The sequence below is a fragment of the Eulemur rufifrons genome, chromosome 7 (genome assembly GCF_041146395.1).
Source record: "Eulemur rufifrons isolate Redbay chromosome 7, OSU_ERuf_1, whole genome shotgun sequence".
Classification (NCBI taxonomy): Eukaryota; Metazoa; Chordata; class Mammalia; order Primates; family Lemuridae; genus Eulemur; species Eulemur rufifrons.
This window is the reverse complement of record NC_090989.1, coordinates 101,925,252-101,933,573: the sequence shown is the minus strand read 5'-3', so window position 1 is coordinate 101,933,573 and position 8,322 is coordinate 101,925,252. Positions and strand designations below refer to the sequence as shown.

Sequence of the window (8,322 nt, the reverse complement as noted above, 5' to 3'; positions counted from 1 at the left end):
TATGTGATTCTCTTTCCCTTTCTTCTTCTGTCTGATTGGAATATGGTACTGATGGCTGGCATTTCAGCAACCATCTTAGACCATGAGATTCCAAACAGCATTATAGAAGAGGCCTGGGTTTCTGATGATTGTGAAGTCACCTAGCCAGCGCTGGGCTCCCTGCCCCAGATTTCTTTTACACGAGAGAAAAGTATACTTTTGTCTTATTTAATCCATTATTAGTTGATCACCCAAGCTAATCCTGAACCTGTAATTTTTTTAATTAAAAAGACCATGCACTTTATTCTCTCCAAAATACTCATAGCCTAAACTCAGAAAATATATTTTACAGATACCCAGAAATTTTGATATCTGACTTTTTTTTACTAACCAATAACATTTAATGAGCTTGAGACTATACAAGTGTCAGCAAAAGGAGGACCTAAGAAATGTGTAAAACTGATATAAATATCTAAAAACAAATATCAGCATGGTAACTTAGTTTAGCACACTGGCACACAGTTTCATTCACCAGAATAGTTATTGAGAGCATCACCATATTATGGCATAGTAAAATAATTGTGCAAGATGACTCCAGTTAGAGGGAAAAACATGTATGTGTAACTAATACATAATGCATTATGTGTATGAAATATTACTTGTGTGCATTAGGGTGACCAACTGTCCTGGTTTACCAGGAACTGTCCCAGCTTTAGCACTGAAAGTCCCACGTCCTGGGAACCCCTCAGTCCCAGGCAAACTGTCTGTCATTCTAGTATATTTGTATGTCTGTCCAGTAAAGTAATGTTTTTGCAGAGATATTAATATATGAACAAAACACAATTGACATATTTTTCTTGTCCATTACAATAGAAATTGGCTTTTAAATATTAAGTCCTTTAAAATATATTCAGAACATTTGATTACTAAGCATATATTGTATAATTTTAGAGCTTAGTTATTTACAATTACTTAATTGACTTTAACAAATAATTAGATTTGTAAAAAACCCAAGAAATTATAATTGATTTTTATTTCATGTCCTGTTAAATCTTATAACAGAAAGCTCTTCTTTGAGAAGTTTACTAAGGCCAAATGTTTCCAGAATTGTATTTTATCCACTTAAGAAATAGAACTCCTAAGGTTAAAAGTCTTGGTTAAAGCAATTGTGCATTTTCATTTATATATTCTTGGATTCAATGAGCATGAGAACTCATATTGCTGACCCTTGCATTCAGTTTTATAAATCTGGGGTGCAGAAGAAAGTTTGCTGAGCTTGGGGCCAGAAATCTAGTGTTTAAAAATCCTGGCACCATTGCCTACTAACTTACTAACTATAAGATGTTGGACCTGTCAGCTAATCTTTGTGAGTCTCAAATAGCCAGGAAATTAGGAATAACAAGACTTGCTTACCTTGTTGAAGGGTTATTAAGCAAATAACATACATAAAAGTGCTTTCTAGACTATAAAATAATATTTGAAATAAGATAGTTATCTTAAAAATGTTTTTCCAAGTTGTTCCCAGTGGATTAAAACATAAATAAGCAAACAAAAAAAATACAAATAATGAATATAAGGATTCTCTTCCATTGGGGGTAAGTCATTTTCTGAATTCAGCACATGGATGTCCAGATCTGTGCAGGCTTTGTTCTACTTCACAGCAACATCTGCTGGTCAAGTCAAGAAGGTGCAAACTCTGATTTAAATCAGATCCAAGACTTGGTTAACAATTCAGAAGGGGTCCTTTTCTATTCCAAGATGTTTCTATTTCTTGATCTGTATTTGGATTGCCTTTTTATAACATTACATTTAATATTTTCCTATGTGTATTAATATTCAGGTTTGAATATTCTTAATAAGATTCCTTAGTAGTTTATTTCCTAGAATATTTGATTAATAAATTCTTTCCCAACAACCTGTAATATGGTGAATTTAAAAACCTTTTCCTTTAAGAATAATCATATCATGAATTTTTAATGGCTAAGCATCTCCCTAGAGATTATCAAACTCCATGAGTGGATATGGTTCTGCCTCCTATATTTTATTAATAATATGGATCTGGTACATGGCAAATGCTCAATTGGCGATGACAATAACCACCATGATGATGATCATAATGATAAGAAGAGGAATCATAGTAACCACTGATAAACTATAGGCTGAGTATTGTGCAAAGTGTGGATATTTTACCTACATAAGCCTTATCCAATCTGTGTGGTACATATTACTGACATAATAAATGTGGGATGTCAATTTTCTATCTCCATTTTTCTCAGACAGTTCACCAATCAGTGGTTTGAATTTTGTCTCACACAGAGAAAGAAATGAGGTGAATTTATCATAATTAACTAGATAGTCTTTTCCAGGCTATTGCCAGTCAGAAAGGAATTTGGACTCTAGCTGAGATAATATTGCATTTTCCTTCCAAAGACTTTCTACTTAAGTTTCAAATCATTTGAGGTTATCTTGTAACTTGTGCCAGAGGATCATGTAAAAGGCACAGGAGAGGCATATTTCTTTTATCACTGATTCAGAAATGCAGAAAAAGGAATTAGATTTGATAGCAATGGTGTGCACTGCATCACAAAGTTCCAAATCAAAATTTGGAAAAGGATTTCCTTTTTTCTCCTTTTTCAGATAATCCCTGATAGTTGTGGATACTCTCATTTTAGGGGTCTTCAATAATATTGTTAGCTTCTTGGGTGAAAGATATGCTAACTCATGCTGCACTAAGCATTGGCTGTGGTTTTATTTTCCAATACTGAACAGGTATTACAGCTCATCTTCATATGGCAAAAAAGAAGCTTGGAGCACTGTTCAGGAACACTGGAAAACAACCCCTCTGAGAACCTCCCCTCTGAATAGGTTCTGTGTTAAAAAACATCAAATTACCCCTGATGTGATTTAAGCTGAAAATAAATTCATTGCCCAAGTGACATTCTTGTCTTATTTTTTAATTCAAGGGGAAGCATTCAATATTTTCTGAGTAAGTATAATTTTAGATTAGTTTTTTGTAGATACCCTTTATCAGAATAAGGATGTTCCCTTTTATTGCTAGTTTGCTGAGAGATTTTTTTTTTATCATAAATAGACTCTGAATTTGACTGAAGGAGAGATTTAAATTTGCCTTATATATTTAGGTTTTTATTCCATCTGATATTAATTTATGCATGGCGTTATATGCACACTTGTCCCAGAACCATTTATTGAACAGTCTATTCTTCTCTAATGCAAAGATTCCCCTGGCATATCAGTTTTCATAAATGCATGGGTTTGTTTCTTGCTTCTCTATTCTAGTCCATGGTTATTTGCCTGTTCTTGCACTGGTGCTACACTGTCTTAATTACTACGCTTTCACAATGTCTTGATATCTGGTGGTGAAATTATCACCCCCTCCTCTTCTCCAGCAGCTCCCATCTTCTTATCCTATGAAATTGTCTTGGATACCTGCTTCACTTTATCTAACTTGTGAATTTTAAAATGAGCCTGTCATCATTCATGGAAATCTCTGTTGGCATTTTATTAAAATTTCACTGAATTTATTAAAAACTTACATCTTTGCTATATCAAGTTCTGCCATCGATGAACATAGTATATTGCTCCATTTGCTTACCCTTTATTTAATTGCTTTCAATAAACTTTTATGATTTAATCCTCAGAAGCCACAAAAATATTTCCCTCTAGGCATTGTATATTTTCTACTTTAAATAATAGTTTTAATATTATATTTTCAATTTATAGGAAAACAACTGGTTTCTATAAATTAATCTCACTTCCAGCAACTTAACTGGAATTTCTCTAATTATGTGTAAAGATTTACTAGACAGTATTTGTATTTTCTACTATAAACAGTCACATTTTCTAGAAATAATGATTGTTTGTCACTTCCTTTCTGATTGTTATAACTTCATTTATCTTTTTGGTCTAGGCTAGGACTTCTAGTGCCCATAATAAATAGAAGTATGTAGAGTACTTGTCTCATTCCTGACTTTAAAGGAATGCTTCTACTATTTTACCATTATATATACACATATATTTGTGTGTGTATATATATGTGTGTATATATATATGTGTACAAACATACACACACTTAAATGAGCTAAGGAACTTCTCCAAAATTCCCAGTTTGCAATTTTTTTTTTCACGAATGGGTATTGAATCTTATGAGATGATTTTACTAATCACATAATTTTTCCCATTTAGTCTTTTATGACAAGGAATTACATTTTGAATATTAAGCCATCTTCTACTCCTGGGATAAACTGAAATTGGTTATTATGCATTTTATAAAGTAGAGATAACAATAGTTCCTTTCTCATAAGATACTGGGGGAGAATTATATGAGTTAAAAGACCAGTACCTAATATATAGTAAGAATTCAGCAAATGTTAACTGTTATTTTCTGTAAGCACTGCTAGAGTTATTTTGCTAAAATTTTTTATTTATGGTTTGCCCATCTATGTTCATAATTAAGATGGGCCTCAACTTTTCTTTCTCATACTGTCCTTGTCTGGTATTGATATTATGGCTATGCTAGCCTTGTAGAATTAGTAGGAGAACATACTTCAGTTTCAATTTTATGGAAGAATTTAGGTAAGATTATAATGATCTATTCTTTGTATATTTGTTATAATTTACTTATGAAGCTAAATGGGACAGTTTTAAAAAATTTGTTAAATTTTTTTGGTGGATTGATTTAAAAATATTGATGCAATTATCTTATTTGATGTAGATATATTCAGATTTTCTATCCCCTTAGCTCTTAAGTATGAATCAAGATAACACTCTGATTATGCCCTTAATTCTTTTCCAAAAGTAAGTCCCTTTTACAATTTCCTTCTCACTGGGAGAATTCAGAGAATACAAAACAAATAAATGGAGTCTAAACAATTTGAATGAAATGAATTTGCATTTACATTTAATGTAAAAGTAGATGTTACTTATATATAACCATTAATCATGAGAGGTAGCAAAAATTGGCTTAGAAGTATGGAAATATTTGCCGTCAGGGATAAATACATAGCCCGTTTGACAAACTCTCTCATGACTGACTTATAAGCAAAAAGTGCACATTTGGTTTTGAATCAGGGATAGACAAATATATATAGTAGAATTGTAAAAAATATGATCAATTGCCTGGGCATGGTGACTCATGCCTGTGATCTTAGCAATTTGGGAGGCTGAGGTGGGAGGATCACTTGCGCCCAGGAGTTGGAGGCTGCAGTGAGCTATGATCGAACCACTGTACTACAGCTTGGGCAACAGAGCAAGACTCTGTCTCATATATATATATATATATATATATATATGATCAATGAAATAGTAGCAACCAAGTCTAAGGGGCAAACGCCACTGGTACACCACAAGGCTCACCTGACCCCATCTGGTCAACATTTTTTATCAGTATTTTAAAATGAAGATCAAAGTGGCTCTGCTCATAAAATTTACAGGTGACAAAAACCTTGGAAGAACTGCAGATACATTGAGATGGAAGAAATATTATCCAATAAGATTTTGGCACACCGAAGCAGTGGGCTGCATCTCATAAGAAAAAGGGTAAAGGATTAAAAGTAAGTACTTACGTAAGACTCAAAAAACAAACTAAATGCACAGCATGGCAGAAACTGCTGAATATGCTAAAACAATTTTATAAAAAAGAAAACTGTAGAGATTTTGAATAGAAGTTAAAGATGTGATTCTGTGATTGATAAAAAAAAAAGTGAATTTGATTTTAGGTTACATTAAGGCAAATATAGTTTCTCAACAGGGAGGATAAATCCATTTCAGTCCTCACAGGCAAGATTGAACCTGGAATATTGCGCTCAGCCATGGACTCCAGAGTGTGTGATGCCCACAGGAGATCCAGAGCACATTCAGGGGAGGGCAGCCAAGTGAAGGAGGGGGCAAGGTACATCTTGCAAATGGATGCAGAATGAAGTCATCATCTGCTCAGTGAGTGAACTGAGAGGGAAACTGCAGATGTAATGCCTGGGGAAGAGAAGAGGGGAGTGCAAAGGGGAGGAGTGGTAAGATATGAAAGTTGTGGCCCAATTTTTGAAAGCTTGTCATGTGAAAGAGAAAGTAGGGTTCAGGACCTAAGGAGAGAGGCCTAGTCAAAAGTGGGAGGCCACAGAAAGAAAAGTTTTAATTCAACAAAAGGAAAAAGTATCTAATACTCAGATTTGTCCAGAGATAAAGTGGGTTGTCACAGGAAATGGAGTTTCCTAGCCTTAAAGGGATTCCAATTTAAGGAGGCAATCATGATTATCATCACCACCATCTTAGCTAATATTTATCGAAAGCTAACTGTATCCTGGGACATTATCTCATTTAGTTGTCTCAACATCTCTATTGACAAGTGAGGAAACAGAGTCTCAGAAAGACAAAAATATAACTAGCATTTGGTGGAGCTGAGATTTAATTGTAAAAGTAGTTTTTAGAGTAAAACAACAAGGGTTTGAATCTTGCTTTTAACTTCTCTGAGCTTTAACTTACTCATTTATAAAATGATATGGTGGACATTTCTGGTTTCTCAGTCCCCAATATTCATTCACTCCACTGCTGGCAGCAGCCCTGGATTCCTTTTGGGGATCTACCCCTTCTCTACTCCCCGTCCTCGTGGTTCTGCTGCAGCTGACCCTCATCTCCTGCTTTGAGGGTGGCTCATGACCCAAGCCTGGCCAACTGAAGTACAGTGTCCCCTGGCAACGATGATGGGTTGGTTCAGAAGTGGTCATGTGGCCTCTGTCATGTCAAACAGAGAAAGTGAGACCAGATATGGACTTTCTTTTGCTTAGTTGATATTTGTGATGATGTGACTGGAATCTGTGGAGGCCCCACACCATGAAGCATGAAAGAGAAACCAAGCCACAGGAAGCAGAGCTGAGTAGTGACTTTTGGGACCACCACTGAGCCCTGAATCAAGCCATATGGGACATCTGATATACTTGTGGACTTTTCAGTCCTGTGTGCCAATAACGTGTCATTGTTGCTCTTCTTCCTCCTCCTTTTTCTTCATCAAGCCATTCATACCTGAGGGTTCTGTTACTTCAAATACTAATGACTGGTAAAATGGGTAATAACAGGACTTCTGTTATGAGGTTCTTGTGGGCATTAAATAATATAATGAATGTAAATGGCTTAATACAGTATCTGACATAAAGAATGTGTGCAGTGAATTTTATCCATTGTATTTAATGTTGTTATAATAGTAATTATCATCATTGAATGGTTGAACATTCAATGTTTTTTGTAGAAGTAGAAATATGGGAGAATGAAGATTGGTATAGTATAAGTCAAAGAAGGTCTAAAGGGGAGAAAAACTATAGGTAATGAAGAAAAATCCCAACAATGACTCTTAAGGCTGTTTGGCAAGGACATAAGACATATTTGCAAAGCAGAAAAGTTACTGCTCAGAGACAGTGACAAGATCCCTTCTGCTTTGTAACTCAATGTGTCATGGGCTCATGCAAGTGACAGTAGAGTTTTACAGTCACATCAGTCTTAAAAAATCTAAATCCTGAAATATGTAGCCCCAACCTTTTATAGGTCAAGTTACCATTCATTTTATGGTAATTTTCATAGTGCCAGATCAAATCAACCAAATCATTTGCTTATTACAAATGCTTGCAGTGAATTTAGAAAGTGTATTTTGTGTTTCAAAGATTTCTTTGTAATTGAAAAAGCATTTTTAAAAAGCCAAATAAATGAGCTAAGTTCTTGGCAGCTGTAAAGAGCTAATGCAATTTTTCACAAATCTGTTACTTGCAAGTCTGACTATTATGGTTTTTAAATGTGTGATGTATGTAAGTGTTTGTAATTCCTATAAAATCTGTTCCAAAAATGTAGCTAAGTTGATGAAAAAAAGCACGATTGCTTTTCTAGACTTTTAGCAAATTTAATATCATGTATAGAGTAAAATTAGTAATTTAATCCTGTAGCCAAAGGAAATTAGAGATGAAAATACTAACTAGTATTCTTAATGACAAATCTTCAGAGGGGAGCACAGGTTGAGTGATACACTTCCACCATTATGCTAGAGTTCATACCCATCTGGGCATCCAGCAGACCATTGGAGTGGCTGATCAGAAGTCTTGGGGTGGTGCTGAGAACTCTCCTTAGGAATCCCTGGTACAATGAACCTAAGTTAGGAACAAAACCTTAGCCCTTGGCAGGCAGTAGACATTTTGAGAACTGTATACCAGTTTGCTGGTAACCCAGACTCCTGGGTGGATAACTCAGTCCCAAGGAAAGGAAAGAGAATTTTAGGTAAAACAGAACCAACTATTTTACTGCAAATGTGATAACACAGTTTGGCACTGCTCTGGGGCCTCTCTACCAAGG

At 34.9% G+C, this 8,322-nt stretch overlaps 1 protein-coding gene across 3 annotated transcripts in view; it reads right to left on the bottom strand.

Moving 5' to 3' along the window:
- VEPH1 (ventricular zone expressed PH domain containing 1) overlaps positions 1–8,322 on the bottom strand; it is a 207,599-nt gene that overhangs the window by 158,643 nt on the left and 40,634 nt on the right. The window lies entirely within an intron of this gene.